This window comes from Triturus cristatus, chromosome 1_1 (genome assembly GCF_964204655.1).
Source record: "Triturus cristatus chromosome 1_1, aTriCri1.1, whole genome shotgun sequence".
Lineage (NCBI taxonomy): Eukaryota > Metazoa > Chordata > Amphibia > Caudata > Salamandridae > Triturus > Triturus cristatus.
In genome coordinates this window covers 1,160,775,875-1,160,800,602 of record NC_140579.1, presented here as the reverse complement: position 1 = coordinate 1,160,800,602, position 24,728 = coordinate 1,160,775,875, and the positions used below count along the sequence as shown (strand labels likewise).

General features: G+C 46.9%; 2 pseudogenes across 1 annotated transcript in view; both read right to left on the bottom strand.

Annotated features, from left to right (window-relative positions):
• LOC146871794 (5' exonuclease Apollo-like) overlaps positions 1 to 24,728 on the bottom strand; it is a 199,476-nt pseudogene that overhangs the window by 32,555 nt on the left and 142,193 nt on the right. The gene's annotated exons all lie outside the window — the stretch shown is intronic.
• LOC146871797 (endogenous retrovirus group V member 1 Env polyprotein-like) lies at positions 18,057 to 19,957 on the bottom strand (annotated as a pseudogene).

The window sequence follows — 24,728 nt, the reverse complement described above, 5'->3', positions numbered from 1 at the left end:
ATGGCTAACGCTACTCTGACTTGCACGCACCACTGAGCATAGGCGTACCCGCCGACGCTGACTACAGGGACCACAGTTCATTGGGGTAACACGTAGGTAGGTCAGCAGTGTGCGACCATTTTGTTTAGTTATTTAGTGGCTCCCTGAGCCCCGAGAGCCGACGGGCTCTAGGTTACACACCTGCGTTGCTACGAGAGGTACCAGACCTGATATGATTTTAGCAGCCTACACTAGCAACCCTACACTCTTCCTACTCCCTGCTGACGAGAGGCAACTACCTCGAAACATGTGTCCAGGGATGGCTAACGCTACTCTGACTTGCACGCACCACTGAGCATAGGCGTACCCGCCGACGCTGACTACAGGGACCACAGTACATTGGGGTAACACGTAGGTAGGTCAGCAGTGTGCGACCATTTTGTTTAGTTATTTAGTGGCTCCCTGAGCCCCGAGAACCGACGGGCTCTAGGTTACGCACCTGCGTTGCTACGAGAGGTACCAGACCTGATATGATTTTAGCAGCCTACACTAGCAACCCTACACTCTTCCTACTCCCTGCTGACGAGAGGCAACTACCTCGAAACACGTGTCCAGGGATGGCTAACGCTACTCTGACTTGCACGCACCACTGAGCATAGGCGTACCCGCCGACGCTGACTACAGGGACCACAGTTCATTGGGGTAACACGTAGGTAGGTCAGCAGTGTGCGACCATTTTGTTTAGCTTGTCAGTTAGAGCCTGAGAGGGGCGTGGTGTATGGGTGGGATTGGGGAGGGGCATGGTGGAGAGGTTTGGCTGGGGGGGGGGGAATGGTGGCGGACAAAGAGAGGGGGGCAACGATGGGGGAAGAATGGGGGAAGGGGATTTGGGTAAGAGCGATGAGGGGGTGGGTGTGGGTGGGGCGGGTATTAGATTTTGGTGTCCCGGCAGCAGATCCAGGGGGGGAAGAAGATGTGGTTAGGTGGGGTTGATGGGGGGCAATGAGGAAATGTGTGCAAGTTCGCGGTGGGCAGGGGAGGTTAAGATTAGGAAGGTTGCCAAAAAGAGGGCGGATAGAGGTCTAGGTTGATGACCGAGCAGGGGTTCGGTGCTAATAAGATAGGGGGAGGTAGCGGGTTGGGGTAAGGGTTGGGATGAGGTGAGCAGGAGGGTAGGGGAGAGGTAAGAACCAGAGTTTGGGTGGGCAGTGGTGATTCTCATAGGGTGAGTGGTAGGGAAGACTTTGTATAGCAGAGAGGGGAATTGAATGGATAGGGAGGTGTGTGGCAATACAGTAGTGAGAAACAACAACAGTAATGATAAATATAGGTATGAAATATGCAGTAAATGGCTCAACAACAACAGTAAAGATAAATATGGGTATGAAATATGCAGAAAAGTGAGATAAGAGAGACAGTAGATTCTAGGTTATAGGATCAATAAAATCAATTTAAGGTACATGTTGATATTGATATAGAAAGTGATGGGGAGGTATAAGGAAGAGGAGAATAAGTAGGGGAAGAAGAGGAAAATAAGTTTAGAGCAGGTATTCTGGGTGAGTGATAGATAGGAGGGGGGAGATAGGAGGCTTAGAGTGAAAGAGAGAGATAATAAGAAGAGAAAGGAAGGGCACGAGCGTAAAAACAGTGAGAAGTCGTCAAAGTGTTAACAGGCCTGTCTGGTGGGGAAAGGTTCAAAAAGTTCCAGGATTCGTGGGTGAAAGCGTAAGGCTGTGGACCCAGAGATCAGGTCCAAGGAATAGGGCACGGTCTTCTGTCGTTGCGGGGGATGAGGCAGGAGGGGCACTGGGCATGCCAGCGCAGGGAGTCGGTCTTCGGTAGTCAGGTGATCGTCAGGACAGAGGAAGTAGGGGAGAATGCGGAATGTCAGCTCATGGGGAGCACCTCATGTGAGGAAGCAGTTAAGTGAGAGTTGATGGGAAGGTTTTCTAGGACGGACCAATGAAAAGGCAGCATTGGACTTTCAAGTGCGGTTCAAAATGGGGGCAGCGAAACGCAATCACACTCTAAAATGGTAGCAGTGAACCAGAGTTTCACCAGAGGTTTCGAAAAATAGAAACGGGGGTAAAGGGGCACCAGCCAACCCCACAAGTACCCTGTCCACTTAAAACAGACTTATGCGGCTTCTGTTAGACCCCACGAAAAAGGTCTCATTGAGTTCAAGTGCAGAGCTTAGGGGATCCCGCAGAGCTTAGGGGATCCCTGGGCCGTGTTGGTGAGCTCTCAAGCTAGTAGTATGGAGCTGCTGCTCCAACCTACCTGCCAGTGGCAGCAGGTGCCCACAGCGCAGGCCTCCGACGAGGACCACGGAGATCGGGCGATGAATGGAACCGCTGGAGCGGACCCGAGAGCCAGGACGAGGCCCCGGAAGCAAAGAAGTCCGGGCGAGTCAGCGTCGAGTCCTGGGGTAAGACGATCAGATGAGATTAATTCCAATAATCTTTTTAGTTTTCATTCCATAAATTTCAATGGTAGCAATGTAGCATTCGGATGGGTCGGATGGTCAGGTAAACAGGGGATAAATACCAATTTGGTATTCCCCAACCCAGGAGCTCGGCGGAGGAGCTCCTATTCGGCAGTCATCTTAGTCTCAGAACCCATTGAGTTATCCTCATACAGGCAATTATCGTTATTGAATACACAATACAAGATCCTCAGTAAAATTCTGGCCGTCAACTACTCCCGTTGCTTCTGCAATTGGTACACACGGATCATTGTGGTTTTGTTTCTAGATGCAATACCTCCTTAAATATAAGGCATCTGTTTAGAATAATGGATGTAGCCCGAGACCACCATCCATATGTTGGCTGCTTTTTCTTGGATTATGACAAGCTCCCAAGGCTGGGACTATATGCTTGCAGCTGGGGCTCATTGTGGGATACACCCGTTTATATCAAGTGGGTGAAACTGCTGTATCCATCGCCTACGGCCAGAGATAGAACCGTACCCTTGATCTCTGACCCTTACCAGGCGTCCAGAGGCACACAGCAGGTTTGCCCTCTTTCACTGCGCGTCTTCATATTCGCAATCAAACCGATAGCACAGCGGATCCATCAAGTGGCAAAGCATGGTGGGTTCCCTATAGATCATGTGGTGCATTTCATAGCACTATATGCTGATGATGTGCTTCTGTGTTTCAAAGACCTCAGAGTGGAACAGGTAGAGATAGCCCAAATGCTCTACTTGTTCGGCCACTTGTGCAGGCTGCACATTAATGCAAATAAGTCTTGTGCTTACTCCTTTACTGATTCTTATACGGAGCCAACACTTCGATTGGGCAACACACAACTACCAACAGAACCACTCCCCTTTTGCTACCTTGAGATTCAGGTATACCTTGAAGCACAAGACCTATTAGAGGGTAAACTCATACATATGATTAATACGCTGAAATCTCAGGTGGCTTTTTGGGTCACATTACCTGTGTCGGTAGCGGGCCACCTGGTCCTGACAAAAACAGTGATTTTGCCATGCTTACTGTAACACTTCGTAAGTTTACCAAAGATAATACCGTCATGGGTGCTCAAGTAGCTAAACAGCATACTGATTACCATCATATGGGGAGGAGGGCACTGCAGAGTCAGCCTAGTTAAACTGCAGCTGCCAACGACCAGGGCGGTATGGGGGCCACAGACTTCAAAGCCTATTGTACAGTTGGAAAACTACAGTGGTTATCCTACTGGCTGGCTGGGCATAACCTATTGGAAATAGGATACACAGCTGCCCAACTTAGACAAGGGCGGCTACGTAGATTGATTTCCCCTGGTACCTCAGCACTGCACACAGGTTCACTTTTGCTGCGCATAGCCCTGGCCTACTAGAAGATGCCATTGAAATATTCTGCTACACAAGCTTCTTATGCATCAAATATCCTGCTTTGTGGCTTACCCTCTTCCTCAGGTACACTGACGGCGTGTAGAATGACCTAATGGGAACAGGGGGGTTTCAACTGTGGGGTCACTGTTCGTAGATGGCACCGTAATGTCACATGCCGATTTTGTGCAGGCTTACGGATCAGAAACGCTGTTTTTGACACATGCCAGTATCCTTCATTATGTTCCCAAACATTGGGCACCAGATGCCAAAGAACGCATCACTCACAAATTGCGTCAAGTACTATATCCTAGGGGACACAGAATGCACTTAATATGATGGCTCTACTGGGGACTACCTCATGACACCACTTACATCTTTAAAGGCTAAATGGGAGACCGACCTGGCTACGGAGCTCACCCAAGAAAACCTCATGCAACTCAAGATTTAAATGTATCCAATTTTCCATATTACATAGAGCATACCTAACCCCACACAAAGTTCACAAAATGTTCCCTACGGCCTCCTCGGAGTGCCCACGGTGTCATGCCCAGGAGGCTGATCTGATGCACATGCTCTGGACATGCCCTTCCCTGTCTGGAAATTGGGGTGGGATTTCGGCAGCACCAACGGACCTGACTGGCCTACGTGAATGAAAAACACTGGAGCAGTGCATATTGGGGTTGACTCCGCAACCCAAAAACTCTAAAGTGACACAATGCTTTACGGGCTTATCTTTGCTTTTAGCCAAAACACTGATTACAAAATGTTGGACGACCCCACAGTGTCCAAGGATAGATACTTGGTGGGAGGATGTTTTGCAATGGGGCTTAGCTGAAAGTGAGGCTCTGCGGAGAGAAGACGAAGGGGGCCTACTTAAAAAAACCATTTAGTTGGAATGGGACAAGTTATTGGAGGGATTCAAGGCTCAGAAATCAGATCCCTGTGGAGCGAGGTGGCCCGAGGTAGCTCGGATCGCTGGAAACTCTGCTATACGGGTGGCTCTGCCACCAATGATTTCTAATTCCAAAATAAATACATATTACACATTTGGCTCTAATGCACCCGTTTCACTATCAGATAGATCACCCCGTACTCTTAGATGGCACCAAGAAGAAAGTGACAACGCAGTTCGGCCATTTATCGAGATATACCTACTGAAATGCATCCTACCATACACACATCTCCTCAAGCATGACTGCCAAATAGGTGACACGTCCTAGTTAACTGGGGGGGAGGGTTTTGGTATAGTATATTTACATAATATGTCTATTACTACTAATACAGACTACTTGATCTCTGTATGTATATTACAGTTGAAATGTATAAGAGTGAGTACTTCATTTGTATTAAAAATACCAATTAAGTTTGTGTTAAAAAAAAAAAAGAAGGCCGCTATTAATGAATTAAATAAATGTGACATTAGTGCCCTGCAGGAAATTTGGGCTCTCTACTCGTCTCCCTGGCCCAATTTTACAGTCTGAGAGGCACTAGGAGTGGCCTAATGGACTGGGGGCCACTCTCCAGAGGGGTGTCAATTCACATGAAAAATTATCTGGCAGCAACTGCCACGGTACTCAGCACAGGGAATGATGACTACATCCTTCTTGAAGTTTTGCTGGCAAAGAGCAGCAACATTCGGCCCGGGCTTACCCTCATATTATAATGCATTACCCTGTCAATACAAGAAGAGAGGCAATGATGGATTAATTGCTCCCTACTCTGGAAGATGTTTCACCTTAACACCCAGATGATATGAAAGTCAGGATGGGTGAAATTGCACCTTATGTCCACAGAGTTGACTAGCCCATTCGTAGCCACGGACGATCAAATATGGGCCATACCACCGATCAACAAACAATTAAATACACCTGATAAAAAAGGGTAAAATCTTGGCATTCTGCCTAACCCAACAAGGCATGCTTTCACTGAATGGGAAATTCAGCTCCGATTCACCTGCAGACTACACGCATACTTCCTGCTTCAGGAAGGCTACCCTCGATTACATCTGGTTGTCTTTTACCCATTTTCAGTGCATAACCAAGTTTAATATGACCCTCTCTTTGGTCAGCTAATAGGCAATCCTCACTTGCGAAGTCTTGGCTCCACAGCCCACCAGCCCTAAAATAAGACCTCTTGGCAACCAAGAAGTGCTTGAGCCCACTAGAAAATGTTATGTTATGTTATGGGGTTGTAATAACGCGCGCCGTTGCTCCTAGGAGTGTCCCGGCGCGAGCCTACGAAGTACCAAATAAGAAAAAGAATTAGAACAGAAAGGTTTTAAGCTGTTTCTTGAATTGCCCCAGCTCTTGGATGCAGCGCAAAGAAAAAGGCAAAGAATTCCAAGCCGTGGCTGCCCTAACGGCCAGAGATCTGCCCCCCATTCTTTGGAGGCGCACACAAGGAATTTGCGCAAGCAGCTGAGATGACAATCTCAAGTGTCTGGTAGGCATGTAGAAAGCAAAGCGCTTTCTAAGGTATATAGGTCCTCCATCATACAAAGCACGATGTGCTATAACTAGGGCCTTAAACTCAACACGTTTCCTAACCGGAAGCCAGTGCAGCATACGCAGATGATGCTTGATACACTTTCTAGTAGGAATGTTGAGCACCAGCCTGGCCGCTATATTCTGGACCACCTGCAATTTAAGAATGTAGTCAGGGAGGCCCAGATACAGCCCATTGGCATAGTCTACCCGAGAGAGGATCAGTGCCCAGGCCACTGTTTCCTTCGCTGTCCTATGTAGTAATGGAAGTAATTTCTTGAGAGACTTTAATATCCCAAAGCAACTCCCCGCCAATTTTTTAATCTGAGTCGAGAAGGACAACTGTTCATCGAACCAGACACCCAGATTTTTGACTGGTAGGCCCAAAGAAGATGGCATAGGATAGTCGGATGGCCAGAGAGATTCCCTGAATCGAGGGGGAAATCTACCGTAAAGAAGGATATCAGTCTTTTCCTCGTTACATTTAAGTTGGGCGGCAGAGAGCCACTGGAAAACAGCTGTCAAACACTCCTTCACCCTCGCGGTAGAAAATTCCGATTTACCCCAGGTGAACAGAAGTTGGGTGTCATCGGCGTAAGCAACAATCTTGGCACCCCGCTCTTCCGCTAATTGGACCACAGGAGTAACATATATGTTAAAGAGCAGGGGGCTCAAAGAAGACCCCTGCGGAACTCCAGTGGTCACAGATTGGGGAGGAGACGAGAAAGGCGGGAGCCAGACCTGTTGCGAACGCCCCGCAAGAAAGGATTCCAGTCACTTCCAGGCTTGCCAAGAGATGCCTATGTCCACCAGCCGAGCCAAAAGCAGTGCATGGGGAACAGTGTCGAACGCCGCCGACAAATCCAGCATTATGAGAGCTGCACTTCCGCCCGAGTCCAGACAGTCTCGAATAGCTTCAGAGACCTCGACCAAGGCGGACTCAGTACTGTAGGCAGCTCTAAAACCAGATTGTGCTGGATGAAGTAAACTGGACCCCTCAACAAAATCCATAAGTTGTTTGTTGACTGCCTTCTCACAAATTTTCGCCACACAAGGGAGTAGAGAAATGGGGCGATAATTCCCTGGGTCCCCAGGATCAAGCAATGTTTTTTTTTTAGAAGGGGGAGGATCTTCGCCTGTTTCCACTCCAACGGGACAACTGCCTCTTTGAGGGAAAGATTGACGAGTGTATTGACCTAAAAATTGACCGATTCGGCAATGGATGCCAGAAGCCTAGTCGCACACGGGTCCGATGGTGACCCAGATTTCATAGATTTCAATATTTTAAGGGACTCTGACAAGTCAACAAAGAAGAAGGCTGTCAGTGTTAAAACCGGAGCTGGTGCTGCAGCCAAAGGCTCCAGGCAACTGAAACAGGGAGTTTAGTAGTCATAGCCTTAAGGGCCATGAAAATCTGAACAATAGAAAATATTTCCCTAGAATTGTTGCTGGCGGACTCAATCCGTTCAGCATAGTAAAAACCTTTGGCCTTTCTAATGGCCATGTAGTAAACTTTCTGGGCTTCTCTGAGTGTCTTCTTTGCCCCTGAACAATAGTCCATACGCCAGCCGCGTTCCAGCTTTTTGCAATGTTGTTTTAGTGTTTTCAATTCAGCTGAGAACCAGGGCTTCGTGGGAGAGTTCATATGACGGAGACGGCATGAAGGCGGAGAAAGGCTATCAACTGCCCGCCCAATCCAATCAGTAAAGTTGGCCAGAGCCCCTTTCAAGTCAGCGGGAAGAGCGGACCTAGAATCTTCTAAAATAAGACTATAGGCTACCGGATCAATTTTGGCGGTAGCAGGGCTAGAACTGTCCTGATGGTCGACGGCCCTTTCACCCACAATCCACGTAAAGCAGGATAAACAATGGTCTGACCAGGGGACTGAAAGCGGATCTTCAATTGAGATAGGAAAGTTGAGCAAATGGGGTCTAAAATATGACCTCCGCAATGGGTGGGTAGGCTGACCTGGGCCAAATTCAAGGAGTCCAATAGATCACGAGTATTCCCCAATTCAATCTGGTCCAGATGGATATTGAGGTCTCCCAAATAGAGATATTGCGAAAAGCGCAAAGCGCGAGGAACAATAACATCTTCTAGACCACTAAGAAAGTGGAATGAGCCGAGAAAACAATGGTGAAATCCAAACATTCACCCTCCCCAGTACTATGTTTTTCCCCTGAGTCACCTCCCAATGATCCCTATAACCAATAGCAACACCACCCCTTCTACTGCTAAGGCGGTCAGTCCGGGAAATTTTAAATCCTACTGGGATGGCCATCTGAACAGTTGGATTAGAGGATCCATTCAACCAGGTCTCTGTGATGAACAGAAAGTCAAGATGCTGGTCCAGGATAAGATCAAATATGTTCTGGTGATGTTTCACCAGTGAGCGACTGTTTATCAGCCCATCTCTGATGGTAGGACGCACTTTGACTATAGACGGGAGCTCATTCAAATGCTCCAACCCCCCAGATCAGAGCAAAGGTGAAACTGACACTCCTGACAAACTGTCATCTGATGGCGGCACACGTCCCATCTAGGATTTAATTTAAAGTTGCTAGGCCATAGCAGCAGCAATTTCTTACGGCTGTAAAACAACGGAGCCTCAAAAGGCAAAATACAACGGGCAGCATACCTGGCGCTGGCCGCTTTCGGGACGCTGACGGGCGCAGACGGGCTTGCCTTTGGCGCGCCTGTGGTGCGCCCGCTGCGCATCCGTGTAGCGTGCATCCGAGTAATCCTGTGTGCCCGAGAACTAGAGCGTCAATTAGCAAAATGGCTGCTCTCGGCGGCACCGCGGGAATGCAGGAAGTGGACTGTCCCAAGTATCCCCAGCAGGCACCAAACACAAAGCGGTTTAAAAAATCTGTTAAAACATCCAATTTCAATCATTTTAAAGTGCGGGTATGCGGATCAGGTAAAAAGTATGTGCAAATGAGCAAAGCAGCAGAGACAAGAGCGTAGCAGCAAATGCGGAACCCCTAAGGGGCTATGACAAATCATGATGAGCATGGGGCAATTGTGGACCACTTTATGGATACAACCCAGCAAGCAAGCGGAAGAGCCACTATAGTAAACCTCTGGGAGACCCTGTTGACCATCTAAGGAAACATCTAGTCCACTTGGGTAAACCAGAACATGGCAAGTCTTCTGTGATCACCAGTACTGCAGGCAATACAAAACAGGAAATAGTGACTTTAAAACCAACCTTAAAAGAAGTACTGCCGAAGTTTAGTAGAGACAAGGGGGCCAATAAACGGCTGTGAACCCAGGTCGCAACAATACACCTAGAATACAGAAAATTCCATTATGCCAAAAGGAGGGAAGAGGAAGCTCAGAGATGGGTTGACTCGTATGAAGTAATAAAATCCAGGGACAGAGGAAATTCTGGCTATGGACAGACAAATGCTTCAATTTATTTTGCCAGGCGACTATTACCAACATTGCCCCTGGGGAATAGGAATCTGACATCAAAGACTTCTTCGTGGATCCACCGGCGAACCATTGCCCGCTCAGGCCACCAGTGATGGGCCCTAAAGTGCTTATGATGCAGCCTGGCCTCGACCCCTGAGATATGTGATCAATCAGCCCGGCCCAAGTAGCATCAGTCATCAAGTCAATGCGAAAAGGTGTTGCTCATGGTCCAAGTAGCATTCTGGTCGTGGTATACAAATGGGCCCCTTCCCGATGGGCCTCAGTAATTGCGCCTGAATTCCAGGAATATTGATTGGTATGTGGAGGGGCTCACTTTTGGTCCCTGTCCATAAGAAAGGCTTGCAATCATAATTATAGGATGATCGTGCTTCTCGACATCGAAGGGAAATGCTATGCTCGCATAATAAATCAGAAGTTCCAAGCCTGGGTGGAAGAAAAGTAGATTCTCAAACAACCCGCCCCCCCCACTCAAACCGGCTTTCAAAAGGGCTGCCATATTGAAGACAACCTCATTTGCACCCGACTGAAGCCACAATGGCAGCCAAGGGCAAGGCCCTCTACACCGGGTTCATCGATTTTCAAACAGCATTCAACGGTGTATTGTGTCCAAAACATTGGGAAAAACGTAATACCTGTGGCATCCCCCAAGTGTTATTAAAAGCCATTGTTACCCTTTACTCTGACACCAGGGTAAAGATAAGTGTTAGCACTGGGTGGACAATTATGGGCAAAAACTGGACAAAGAAATGAAGCACGGATGCATGCTGCACCACTCTTATTCAATTTGTACTTAGGTGACCTCTAAGGCCACCTTAGCCAGTAAGGGCATTCCCACCTAAAATGGCCAGTCTCAAAATACAATCACTCCTGTACACAAATGATAAGATCCTTTTGGACCAAATCCCCATCAGTTTCCAATGGCTCTTCAATGCGCTCACAGCCTACTGCAAGGCCAATCTTCTAAAAGTGAATGTAATGAAACAAAGGTAATGATATCTTCCTGTAAACTGCCAAAAAGGAAGTCATGGCCTATTGAGGGGAAAGCCATTGAGGTGGGGGATTCCTACCAATATCTGGGGGTTTGGCTGGACCACAGACGCTGTTTGCCATGACACATCAATGCCCAACAGGGGGTAGAAAACTCTTTGGAATGGGCTTTTTGTAAAGTGAAAAAAATCAAAGCAAGTGAAATCTGGACAAGTGGCATGCTGGTAGACGTGGTGGCTAAACTGCTGGCCAAACAAGCTAGACTAATATTGACGGATCGTGAAGTACAAGCTGTGAAGAAACTGGGTCACGGAGGTTTGGCCTCGATGCTGTAGAAGCTCCCATCATATCTTTCTCTGTCCCTCAACGTAACCGCTAAACACCAACTAATGGGGCTGTGCTTCGGATTAGTCCCTCTGAAGTGTTAGTGGTATGGCTGGAGGAATCTGTATGACACTGACAGACAATTTGCTAAGGAAGAGGAATCGCTGACCCATGTACTCTGTAACGGTGAGGAGCTTCTCTCGCTAAGGAAGTTCAAGATTCGACTGGTCTGGTTAATTTTAAGCATCCAGACTTGCTGAGGCACTGTAGAAGCGTGTCTGAGAGGTGAATACACTCAGCTAGCTGCTCGCTTTGTGAAATTCATTAAAGCTGCAGTTGCTTTACTGGCCTCCATGCAGCTTTCTGAGATCACCCCTGTGCAGAATTTCGCAATCTCACAATGATCAACTTCTCAGCGCCCTAAAGCCACGATAACCAACCTTCCCCATATTTTGCCCAAAACAGTAACTGAAGGGGTGCAAAGGGGAGCCTTTTAGTCTGTGGAGAAATAGCCTCTTCATTATTACTGTCCTCCCAATGCAGGTGATTGTACAGTGTCACCTTTTTCATTATGTTCTCAGATAATGATTTATTTATATTCTTTTAGTCTTATTTATTGGTATTCCTCCTGTCCTGTTCAGGGGTCTCAGATTGTTATGATTTGAATTCATTGTGCAATAAAGTATTATCTATTTATCTATCTATCTTACTAAAAGAGTGTGCTAAAGGCATGAGTGGTAAAGGCATGCATGGTAAAAGAATTTGGTGTAAAGACATATGGGTGATAAAGGCATGCGCTGTTAAGGCATATGCGTGGCAATTGCACTGTGTGGTAAAGGATGCTTCCTTTACTGAGCCATCTGCTATGATAGGATGATCACTGGCAACTTGTACGCCCCCTTTTGGACCACAATCACCTTTCTAGGCACTGGTACAGAGCCCTTAGTTTGAGTGCTGGCCTCCCCAGAGATATATCAGTCTCCTGGGTCTGCTTGCAATTCAAGCACACACTATTCTCTTGGTGGTCTCCATCTGAATTCTGTCGGAGATGGGTGCCTTCGTTATCTTAGTATTCACAGGGTGGGTTTCATTCTCCACCGTGCCCTTCAGCACTCCGGAGAATCTTGTGTGTTGACAACCACGCTACAGTGTCTCTCCAAGTGGCAGGACATTCTACATTCTCCGTGGTCAGAGCAGAAAAATCACTCGACTGTCATCATCTGACTCCAGGCTTTTAACAGGGTTTAAACTTCGACACCTTAGGTGGAGCCATCTGACCTGGTCACTGTCAACAGTTGAAAAATGTCATTGTGAGGCACCCAGAAGAGTTCCACACCCTAGTGTCGATGAAGCATGGTAAAATGGGACTGGCACTATCAGGCTAGTCGGTGTCGTACATGACTCCATGTCATCACATACTTACTGGACACCTGAAACCGCATGGCATCATCTGATGACACTGGAAATTGCTGGGGAAAAAGTCACGAGAACCAGGCTGGCACTACCAATAGGGCATCAGTGAAATGGGTAATCGTCAGGCCTCTGAGTGCATACCCCAAAAGTACTTCACAAAACGTGGAAGAGCACTTTGACAAAGACAAGGACAGAACTTCTAAAAAAAACACATGAGCACTGATGAAAAAACGAGGACTGAAAGTTCCCACAACCTGGATGAGGTGAGGACGGAGTAGAAAAAGGCAGGCCAAGTTAGAAAGGTACTAGCACTGGAAGCAAAGAGAAAACAGACCCTTGTCTGGGCCGAAATTACTAAGCGTGCCTTACTGATGCCCCACCAGTGAGGCAAAAACTCTAAGGGGAAAGGTTGAAGATACCTGAGAAGCTGGCCCTTCTCAAGTAGGGGGAACATAAAAAAAGGGAACGTCCCCTTAAAGAAAAATAAAGTGCTCGGAGGAAGAGGTGAGTGAGACTTGGTTGCCTGCCCCAGTCATAGCTAGAGGTAAAACTTACTTTACTTCAGGAGATCAGTGAAAGGAGGTCTGACTGGAGGGACAGACGGCCGCCCGCTGAGGTGCTGCACATATTGGACCGCCGGGAGGTTTTTAGCTGGTCTCGGAGTTTCCCCCTGACCAAACCAGTGACCAGAGAGAGGAGGCTTCGGAGCACCTCGAGGTGCTGTTGGTGACTGTTTAGGAAAACGACCTCCACAAGAGGCTTAAAGAGCCCACATCACACCGATTTGACGGGAGGCAGACACTACAAGCATTGGCATAGCCAATAGGTCTCGCCTTTGGGACCTTATAAGTGTTTAGCCATGCAACAGTTGCATAACTAAATACTTATAAGGTCCCAATAGCGAGACCTATTGGCTATGCCGTGGGGCCGCGAAAGTGATCGCGATCACCGAAGCGGCCTTGCGGCCGCGAAAGTGAAGGTAATTGCGGTAAATCGCGGTAAAGCGCGGCGCGCGCGCCCGCGCACATGCACAGTAGCTCTAGGCTGGCCTGGTAGCACTTTTTGGAGCCCTCTCAATAAGTCTCGCCAGACCAGCGCATGCGCTGGGTCAGGCGAGACCTAAAAAGGAAGTTAATACTGGGGCACATGGGAATCGTCCGCAAACTAGAGGGTGAGAGGGCAGTAGATTATCATCAGAAAAAGGCAATCTGATGATGCACACATGGACTCCAAATTGACTAAAGAGGGATTAGGAAGAACTTTCTGATGCAAGCCTTACAAGAGATAAAAGATGAAATCAAGGTCGAATTGCAACATGACTAGAACGAAATCAGATGAGAAGTGGAGACCTGGTAAATGCCGTTCAGATGATGTACAACTAGAGAGACATTGCAGATCAGCTAAATCCCTGATTAAGGCAATTTAAGGAATAACACATACTTCTAAATATCTAGACAACAGATCCTGTCGAATTAATGTGTGGATACGCCACACTCATGTGAGGTAAACAAAAACAAACTCGAATAGGATGCAAGTCACCTTTTAAACGCTATTCAGATGACAACTGATGGAAACACAATACGAATTGACGGGGTGCACATTCGTCCCTCTAACCACCAGCAGTCAACTTACTGGACGTTTTGGTGAAAGTTCACTTCTTTGAAACGAAAAAGAAACTGATGTCAAAAGCAGATCAAGCAGGGCAATTTTATAGATGGAGCGAAAATTCAAATCTTTCAAGAATTACTGGCTGTCACTGTGCAAAAAGACGATCCTTTTACCAGTAACGGACTTCCTAAGAGCTGGGGGTGTGGGGAGGGGGGGGGAGCAACTCGTGGGACCACCCACTTCACATACGATACGATTCCAAATAGGGGGTCGCAGTTTGAGACAGCATTACTAGAAGAAGCGAAGGTCAAGCTGGGGCTTTCACCAGACAAGCCAGTGAGTCCTCAGTCCTGAGGAGTCAATTAGCTATCCTTGCTTGTTGGCACAAGGCCGTGAGAGGTAACGGAAGCAGACACCCAGACACAAAGGACATTTTGGAAGGCAGGGGAAAACTTCCTTCAACACCTGCCACAGACCAGAAAGGCTTCAGAGGTGGAGACCCAGAAGACATGAGAAGAGGTGGAGGTGATGAAGTGTGGGTACACCGAGGTTAACAGAGAAGAGGGGGGCACACCAGCCTTCTTGATACAGGGAAGACAGTGGGTCTTCAAAACTGGACTGATTGACACTTAGTGACATTGCCAACACTTCTTGATTACTTGCATTACTCAGAAGCACACCAGACCTAAGCTTGGACAGATCACATACTGCCAGGGACAGGTTGAGTACTAAGATTTTGGAGGATGTAGCTCAGGGACCCTTGGCAATCTCAGCTCATGGACCAATCTTGGGAAAGCTGTAATGGCCAGCCTCAGAGGGAAGACCAAGGGAGGTAGCTGGAGCCTGAATGACTCACTCCTTAAGGACCCAGCAGAACCAGACACATTCAACATCAAATGTAGGAGCACATGGAGCTCAATGATTGAGGTGACCTTGGCAAAAGCAGAACATGGGATGAACAAAAAGCCCTCTTGAGGAGGAACCACTATCAAAGAGGCCTAAAAGCGATGAGGGAAGCTCTTAAAAGGAAATTATTTAAAGAGCTGGGAGCCCTTGATGCTAAACGTAGAGTAAACTCAGCCAGGGCCATTTGGCACAATTAATAACATTTCGAGGCAGGATATGGACCCGATAAAATGATAAAAACACCACATCCTTACTTGTTTAGGGATGATATATTGCAAATTTAGAGATAAGGTGGGTAGGATGTTGGCGAACAAACTCAAAATGTTCTTGTGTATCCACTGTCTAGTTGCTGGAAACCCCTGTTTTGTTGAACCAGACCTCTGTTCCTTGGTTTACTGCGGATACAGTGGCTATCCCAAACTGGATTTGGAAGAATACTAGGATTGCAAGTCTACATTTCCCCCTCACACACCTAGCCCTCAGAGCCTAACTTTAGTGTAGTTGAAGAAGTCTGTCATCTTAAAAATGCCAAAAGTGGGAATGTTGGCCCAGGAACATTTGGATCAGTTGTTATGGTGTGCCTCAGAGTCATTCCTGCCCATAAGTTCATGCCAGGCAGAAATGTGGGGCCTCTAGGCACCCATTTCAGAACACTCCCAGACATGAGGATGATCAAAACAGGACTGAATCTGATATTTGCGACATGTGAAGCTCCCTTAAGGATTGTCTCTGCTCTCTCTTTGCTCTCTTTTACCCAGGACAAAAAACATGAACACCCAGGGTGACTAGTGGCAACAGGATCTGTGCTGGACACTACTGTTGGTCTCTGTCTCACATACTGGGAGTCTCGAAGTGCCTACTCTGAGGTCCTGGGAGGTTTAATAGTGTACTTCTGTGTTGGATAGGGACTTAAAGGACTGAAGTCAGAAGATTAATCTTTGACCAGGCCAAAGGTGGTAGTAGCATCTAACCCGCGCTCCATAGTGGTCAGCAATAAATTATGCCTTGGCCCAAGTCCTGGGTTGTGATTATTCCTTAAGGTAGATAGGCACCCAATCCAATTAATAATCCAATTTCTTACACAGGCCACCAGGTCTCTGGGGATTTTGGTGACATGTATCACAGGTAAGTAACAACATTTCACTTTGGAGTTACATGTGCATCTGAGGGTGTCATTAGTAACATACACATACTCAATCACACAACAGCACCCTTTACCCTCACATCCACTGCATGTTTGTATGCAAGATGCATTACAAGCAAAATAGAGGTGTCTTTAAAAACATTTCAAATACCTTTGTTACAGGTGATGCCAGTATGCGCTCCCTCCCCACTTCCTTAGGCCCTACAGACGTCCAACCACACTACCTCAAAAAATAGAGCAGACACACATAGGTACACAAACTATTATTGAATGCACTTTTGGTATCCTGAAGTCAAATGCCTTGAGCCTATAAGGGGTTCAAGGGTGCTGTTGTACTCCCCACGATTGTTTCCTGGTGTGTGTTGCACATCAGTATGCGACGGGCAAATATTTAAACGTTGACCTTGATGTACACCCATATCCGTATATAGTACAGAGGTCAGGGAAATATGGATGCTGGATTGACCAGTTAAATATTTTTTCTTGAACTGCTAGTTTGGTTGCTGCATTTAAGTGTAAATTTTGCATATTGTTAACAACTAACATGCTTTGTTCTTGGGAAATATTAGCAGATTCTTGATTTTCTTGGAACTTTTAACACTTATCATTAACAACACATGGGCACAAAATCAGTCTCACATACTACACTCATGAGAAAACATACTCAATCCTTACTTAACACACACACACTGGGTGCATTTTCTTTTAATTTCCCACCTGCATGTGGTAACATTTTCTTCTAATACGGTGGAATAATACATTAAGTGCACATGCGTTTTTGAGAGTTGTGTCCTGTCATGTATTCAATGTGAGCCTTGGTATAACCACATACACTTCCATTGTTATACTTTACAAGTATTTTTTGTTGTATGAAAGCTTTGAAAGTTTACCTTTGCTAACATGCATGTTTATTGTTTGTTAAGTAATTTGATTAATCAAATGACCTTGGCAAACGGAAATTCATTGTATAAAATTCGTATTCGTATTCAGTACCTTTTCCGATTTGCCAATTTTATGTGATGCTGACACTACCTTAATTCCTAACTAACACATAATTGTTTTATCTTCAAATATCATACAATTAAATATGAATATGTAAAATATGTATTCAAAAACATATAGACTGGTTCACCATCCTATGTAATAGTGTATTGCCATGTTTAAATACTCTATTGATTCAGATAATCAATCTGTGGAAACATTCTAAAGTGGATTATTCACAGAAAGCAGCTCTTTATACAACCCTTTCTCCTCTTTTAAATGGCTGAGTTCACAATTTTTTTTTTCTTGTTTCACTATTGGTAATTATCAAAATGCGAATGGGAAAGTTGAGCATATTGAGACGTTTGTTAAAGACTCCACAATATTAGCACTTGCATTAAGGAAATGTGGTAAATTAATTCAATATTACCTCATCTCAGAATTTCTATACTTAATAATCATAATTTCAGTCAAAGCAAAGAGAGGAGTCCGTGGTGTTCGAGTAAAAAAGGGTCCAGTAACTCGAGTTAAGGGGAGAGCTCCAGCACCAAGCGGGTACAGGAGTGGTCTGCAGTTTTATTCACACATCAGAATATTTATACAGTTTTCAGTCAATAGGAAAAAGAAGAAAGGAGAAGTGACAAGAAAAAGGGAAGTGACAAGCAGTAATTTCCAACAGATGTGTCAAGGTAGGGGCGTGTCTTGTGTCTCGTGAGAGGGCATGTGATGTGTGGAAATGGGTTCTCTTTCAGTTGAAGGCCCTTACTCATTCGGGGGTTTATCTCTGGCTTAGAGTCAAGAACAGGAACCATCTTGTGTAAAACAGGAACTATCTTGCTGGTTCTGGGAATTGGCAGAACCACAGAAATGTGTGTTCACAGTGTACAGCCTTGTGCTTCCTCTATTAGTTGGTGTGGTTTCAGGGCCTAACTTCGGGCCTCCTCTTTCAGTTGGGGGTGGTCACAGGGCAGCTGGTGTGACAGGCTGAGTCACCAACAATGGACAGGATGTGGCTGAGTCTCTGGCACAACTGGGGGAAGGCACACAGGCAGGCTTCTTGGAATTGGCTCGACCACAAGGAGCAGGGGGTTGTGCAAGATTCAATGGGGATGTGAAGGACAGTTTTCAGACAAGTTGCTGAGAGCATGTCACACACAAAATGGGTGTTTGTCTGAGGCAAATGGCTACCAGGCAGAAACAGGGAAATGATGGGGCACAATTGTCAATTTTATTTCCACATTCCCTCCTTGCCCCAGAGTGTACCTATATTATATCTCAATTTGCATGAGATCATCTATACATTCTTGTAGCATAATTCTTTCCCTTTCTCTCTGCGGGACAAGTGGTTTAGGAATGCAGTTTGCAGCGCATAGACCGCACAGGGCAGGACCACATTGGATGCAAAGGCAGCATCCAGTTATTATCAGGAATATTATACCTGCTGCTGACAGCAGTTGCCATCCCCAAGATGATATTATCTTCCAGAACCAATCAGACCACGTCCAGGTGCCAGGTTCTTGATGTAAACTTACGGCTATCTTGTGTAATTTTGTTATGGCAGTGTATACAGTTGGGGAATTATCAGGAATAAATATACAGCAGCTAGAGCCTATAATTTTACAGGCTCCGCCTCTGTCAGCCAGGATGATGTCAAGGACAAGGCGATTTTGGAGAGTAACCAATCGTATGGCGGACTGCTCCTGGGTTAAGCTCCCCAGGGCAGACGCCGTCTGGTTTACAATAGCCTCTAAGGTCCTTGTCAACCTGCGTATAAGCTTGCTGTTCTGTACAGGGCCAACAAAGAAGAAGAACCCTTTGTTAAAATCTGTATACTGTTCCCATGAGGTTTCTGTTTGGTCAACCAAGGAGGTATCGATCGTTCTTTTATGTCTGACATGGGACACTAGGAGGTCAGGGTGGTAAGTGGATGGGGCGACAAAGACAGGGGGTAACAGGAATGCTATATAACAAGTTCCCCCCAGTTCAAGGGCAGCTGCACATAGGCCGTTTGGCCACAGACGTTATAAGTATGGCGAGATGCTTGAAATGAGGACTTTCCTCTGTCTTCAAAACTTATAGTGGTATGACAGTCACTGTGTCCTAATGGAACAGAGCCATTTTTCTGGATGCACAGGTGTCCTTTTACTGGTGAGACCGAGATGGAAGGGGGACCAGCATTCTTTTTAGGTTTGGTATTTAACATCTTGTAGGACATGGTCATGTTCCCTTGCTTGTATTCTTCACTTTCTAGAACTGTTCCTGTCGCCTGAGGACTTCCATCCTTATTTGGGTAACAGGCAGCATTAAGTACCTTGTTTAAGTTCCCCCAAGGCCACCCATGCTTGCATGAATTATTTCCGTCAGGGCAGGAGGTGGGGGTGGTATCGTCAGCTGTTATTAGGGCGAACCAGGCTTCACAAGTCCCATTATAGGAAAATGGAAAGGGGAAAAGAGGCATCCCTCCCTTTTTCTGATGAGGTGGGAGGCGGACACATATCCAGCAATTTGTGCTATTGCTGGCCTGATGAGTGTAGTGTAACATCTGTATAAAGGTATTGTTTTGCAAGGCTAGTCTATGGGCTTGTTCATGAGGGGGTAGGTCATGATATGTGTGTTCCTGAGTGCTGTTGGGTGCATGAGAGGTGTGTGGTGTTGGAGGAAAAACAGTGTGGAGGATCCAACCAAGACACGTCATAATGGTTATGAAGAAAAACAGTATCATTAAACATATGATAGAACCACTACGCAATTTCTTAAAGTTCTTGTTTCTGCGTTTCATTCTATCTTTTTCCCACATAGTCAAGGTGTTTAAATCCATCCCCATGCTCCAACCGCTTCACCACTGGACCTGCGCCCAGTGGACTTAATTAGCCAGAGTCCGAATGGCAGACCTCAACTTGGATTTATATTCTTGTTGTGGGGTCAGTTCCAAAGGCACAAAAGATTGTTCTGTTACAATGTCACCAGGGTTGGCAGCGTCGCCGGCAATAGTGTCTCTTTGTCCAAAATATTTCCGGCAGTGGCTCGCGTGTAGCCAGTCCTTCCTGCCTTCGACCTTCACCGCTGTCCGCGTGGTTAGGAGCGCGAGCTTCGGAGTCTTCCACCTGGGCTGAAGAGGACTGGTCCTGTCGAAGTTTCTTATCACCCAGTCGCCGGGTCGGATGGTGTGTTCTCCAGGGGCGGTTTTGTCAGGGAAGGCTGCAGCGACCTGTGAACGACAAGATTGGAGTGCAGACATCAAGGAAGCCAGATAATCAGTCAATATTCTGCTGTCTACATCAGTAATTCTTTTAGGCATTGGCGTACCCCTCATATTTGGTGGTCTGCCAAAGACCACCTCATACGGAGATAGACCAGTTCTGGAATGTGCTACCATACACATGTAGAAGAGGGCAACCGGTAAGGCTACCATCCAGTCCACGCCTTTGTCTGTACATATCTTGGCCAATTTTGTCTTCAAAGTCTGGTTGTGTCTCTCTACTAGACCTGCTGCTTGAGGAGGTCTTACGCAGTGAAATTTCCAAGTGTACCCTAACAGAAGAGACACTTGCTTCATGAGTTCAGAGGAGAAGGGCTGGCCGTTGTCTGAGTAGATGACGCGGGGCAACCCATATCTCGGGAAATATTCTCTTACTAGTTGCTTAGCAGTTGTCGTTGCAGTGTAATCTGGGACGGGATAGGCTTTTGTCCATCTGGTCAGAGCACATACTACAACTAGCACATACTTGTCACCTCTACATCTCTCCATCTGGATATAGTCCATTTGGAGAACTTCAAATGGATGGTCAGGGGGTTGGAATCCACCCTGCTCCACCTTTGTGCCTTTACCTGGGTTGAACTGATTACAAATCATGCACGTTTTAACTTTTTGTTTGGCTGCAGCTCTCAAATGTTTGTTGTGCCATATGTTCTGTATGCTGTCTAACATTGCTTTTTCTCCCAGATGCGCTGGTCCATGTATGGTGTTTATTATAACCTGTACCATAGCATCCAGCAGAAACCATACTGCTCTTTCAGGTGTCATCCAACCCTGATCTGTAAGGACCCCCCCCTTTTTCCTTCCATTCTAGCAGTTCCTGTGGTGTGGTGTGACTTTGGACATCCTGGATGTCAGAAAAGGGGTCTCGTATTGCGTATTGGCGGTGTAGTATATTCAATTCTGTGTTTGCTGCTAATTTGGCTGCACTGTCTGCGGAATTATTTCCTTTTGATATTTCATCGGTTCCTTTTGTGTGCGCTTTACACTTTAATACTGCAACTTTCGCTGGTAACTGACTGGCCTCTAAGAGGGCAGTGATGAGTGTAGCATGCTGTATTTTAGACCCGTATGATGTGAGGAATCCTCTCTCTTTCCACAATGTGCCGAAGTTGTGTACAACCCCGAAAGCGTACTGTGAATCAGTGTAAATGTTAACTGATTTTCCTTTTGCTAAGTGACATGCTCGTGTTAGTGCTATGAGTTTGGCTGCTTGTGCCGACAGTATCTCTATCTTGTGTGCTTCCAAGGTGTTTGTGCTTGCCCTAGTGTGGTCGGACCATCTTATTACTTTTTTCTCCTGGAAGGCTGGCCCTCCCCTTGCGGCAGAATCCATCTCGCGGAAACCAACCCTTAAAAGGGTAGTTCCCGCCTCTCTGGCCAGGGCCTTGGCGGCTTCTAGGCCGTCCCTTACGGGTGATCTTGCAGAGAGTTTGGCGACCTTTACTAATTGGATCGACAAATCTATGTCTTCACTCGCTACTCCCACTTCCTACCGGTCTTCGAGAGTATCCCCATCTAAACCCTGGTTTTCGCAGGATTTACGTCTACTCAAACAAGAGTGCAAGAAGCTTGAGCGGACGTGGCGTCGTTCAAAGTACTGTCCTTTTGCCAAGGCCACTCTGAGGGCCAGGCAAAAGACCTATTACTCTGCCATCTTCCTGGCTAAAAAACAATACTTTACCGACCGCATCGAGCAGGCTGGTAATAACTCCAAGGAGATTTTCCATATAGTCCAGAGCTTCACTGCCCCTGTCGCTCTCAAGTGTTCGGGCCCGGTCTCTGTGGATTGGTGCAACACCCTTTCGGGTTTCTTCGCGGATAAAATCCGGTTGATACAGCAGTCCCTAACGGCTTGTGCGGCTCCATGGCTGGATGACGGACAGACGGTGCCTCTACAAGGCGCCTCCCAGCATGTCCTGTCGGTCTTCTCGCCGGTTGATGCCGCCAGCACTCTCAAACTGCTTAAGGGCCTCAAATCCGGCTCCCCCACTGATTGCTGTCCAGCTAGGCTGTTGGCAGCGGTCGCAGAGACCATTAATCCTGAGGTTAATGTCATTATCAACCTCTCTCTTGAGGGCGCTTGGGTTCCACCGGAATGGAAGCAGGCCAAAATTCTTCCTTTATTGAAGAAGCCGACCCTTGACCCCTCTCTGCCTTGCAACTACCGTCCTATCTCCCTTCTCCCTAGCCTTGCTAAGGTATGTGAGAAGGCAGTGACTAGGCAACTTTCCGAGTTTGTGGAAAGCTCTGAGGCCTTGCACCCAGCCCAGTCTGGCTTTCGTGCTTCTTATAGCACGGAGTCGGCACTGGTGGAGATCTCAGAGGCTATTCGGGACTGTTTAGATGCGGGCGGCAGAGCAGCTCTGGTGATGCTTGATCTATCCGCCGCATTTGATACGGTGCCTCATGCCAGATTGCTTTCCCGCCTCTCCGAGATTGGTGTCTCTGGCCTGGCTTTAGCCTGGCTGAGGTCCTTTCTGGAGGGCCGTTTCCAACAGGTTTGGCTGCCTCCCACTGCCTCTCTTCTACAGGAGGTCTCTACCGGCGTCCCCCAGGGCTCTTCACTTAGCCCCCTTCTTTTTAACATTTATGTTACACCGCTGGTCTTTTTGGCTGAGAAGCTGGGGGCTAAGGTGATAGCCTATGCCGACGACACCCAGCTCCTTTTCACATGGAATAAGGGGGATGACTCCGTGCTGCCTGTTCAGAAGTGCTTGTCCTCGGTATTTGGTTGGCTTGCCAGGGCTCAACTCAAGTGCAATGAGGACAAATCGGAGATTCTTCTCTTTGGCAACTTTCCCGCGGATTTCAGAGATAGGATCTGGCCCCCTGACCTTTCCCCCCCCTCCTCTAAGGGGAGCTCCGTAAAAAATCTTGGAGTGTGGTTCGAGGACAATCTGTCTTTTGCGACCCAGGTGAAGAAGGTCTCGGGTGGATGTTTTGGCCGTCTTAAGGTCCTCAGGAGTTTTCTCCCACTTCTCCCTAGACCGGCGAAGGAAACGGTTGTTCGGGCTTTGGTTCTGTCCCGCTTGGACTACGCCAATGCCCTCTATGTTGGCCTGCCTGGCTATTCCTTGAACAAACTTCAAGTGATCCAGAATGCGGCCGCTAGGCTCATTCTTGGTATTACTCGAAGGTGCAGTGTCCGCTCTCATCTTCAGGCCTTGCACTGGCTGCCCCTGATTGAGAGGGTTAAGTTCAAGGCTCTGGTCATTGCCCACAAAGCCCTTCATAACTTGGGGCCCATCTATCTTCAGAGGCGGTTCGCCTTTTATGTGCCGGCCAGAACCCTCCGGTCATCAGCTCTTTTACTTGCGAGGGTTCCACGCTTTTCCCGGTCTAGGATTGGGGGCAGCTCTCTTGCTGTCAAAGCTGCCGCTGCTTGGAACTCTCTCCCTTTTTTCTTGCGCAATACCCAGGACCCTGACGGTTTTAAGCGCCTCCTTAAAACTTATTTGTTTCCATAAACTCATCTGTTTTTGCTCCTACCTAGGCTCTTCCTCCTCTTGGGCTCGCGCTGGGACACTCTTCGGAGTAACTATTGCGCGCTATAAAAATATTTTAACATAAAAAAATATTTTAACATAACATAACATTTGTGACGGCATAGGCTGCTGCTAGTTCTCCAGTGGGGAGTCTCATGCAAGAACCATCAACAAAAAGTGTCACTTCTGCCTTAGAAAGGGGAGTATCTTGTAAATCTGGTCTGGGTTTGGTCACTAAATCAATTATGTCAATGCAATCGTGAAGTTGTTTAGTAGGAGAGGTCAGTGGCAACAGTGTTGCTGGGTTTAAAATGTTGCATCGTCTAATCTCAATATGTGGCTGAAAAAGTGTCATCTCATATCCGGTGAGTCTGGCTATTGTCAGATGCTGTGTTTGCGTTCTGTTTAGCAGAAGTTCTACAGCGTGTGGGACCTGGACTATCAGATGATGTCCCAATACAATAGCATCGCTTTGTCTAATAGCTTGTGCAGTAGCTGCTACTGATTTTAGACATGCAGGTAATACTTGTGCTACTGGATCTAATGTACTTGAAAAATAACCACATGGTCTATGTCTGTCTGCTTGAAGTTGGGTCAGGACTGATAGTGCTGTACCTGAGTTTTCTGTTACAAACAAGGTAAAATCTTTGGTGTAATCAGGTGTTGCTAACACTGGGGCTTGACACATAGCCTTTTTAAGAGACTGAAAAGCTTGCGTGTTTTCATCTGTCAAGGGTAATTGTGGAGTAGCGCCAGCTTCGAGTGTTGTCAGCTGCACTAATGGTTTAGAAATGAGTGCAAATTGCGGGATCCACTGTCTACAATATGAGGTGAGACCAACAAAAGCTCGAACTTGTTTCTGTGTTGTTGGTTGTGGTATTTGT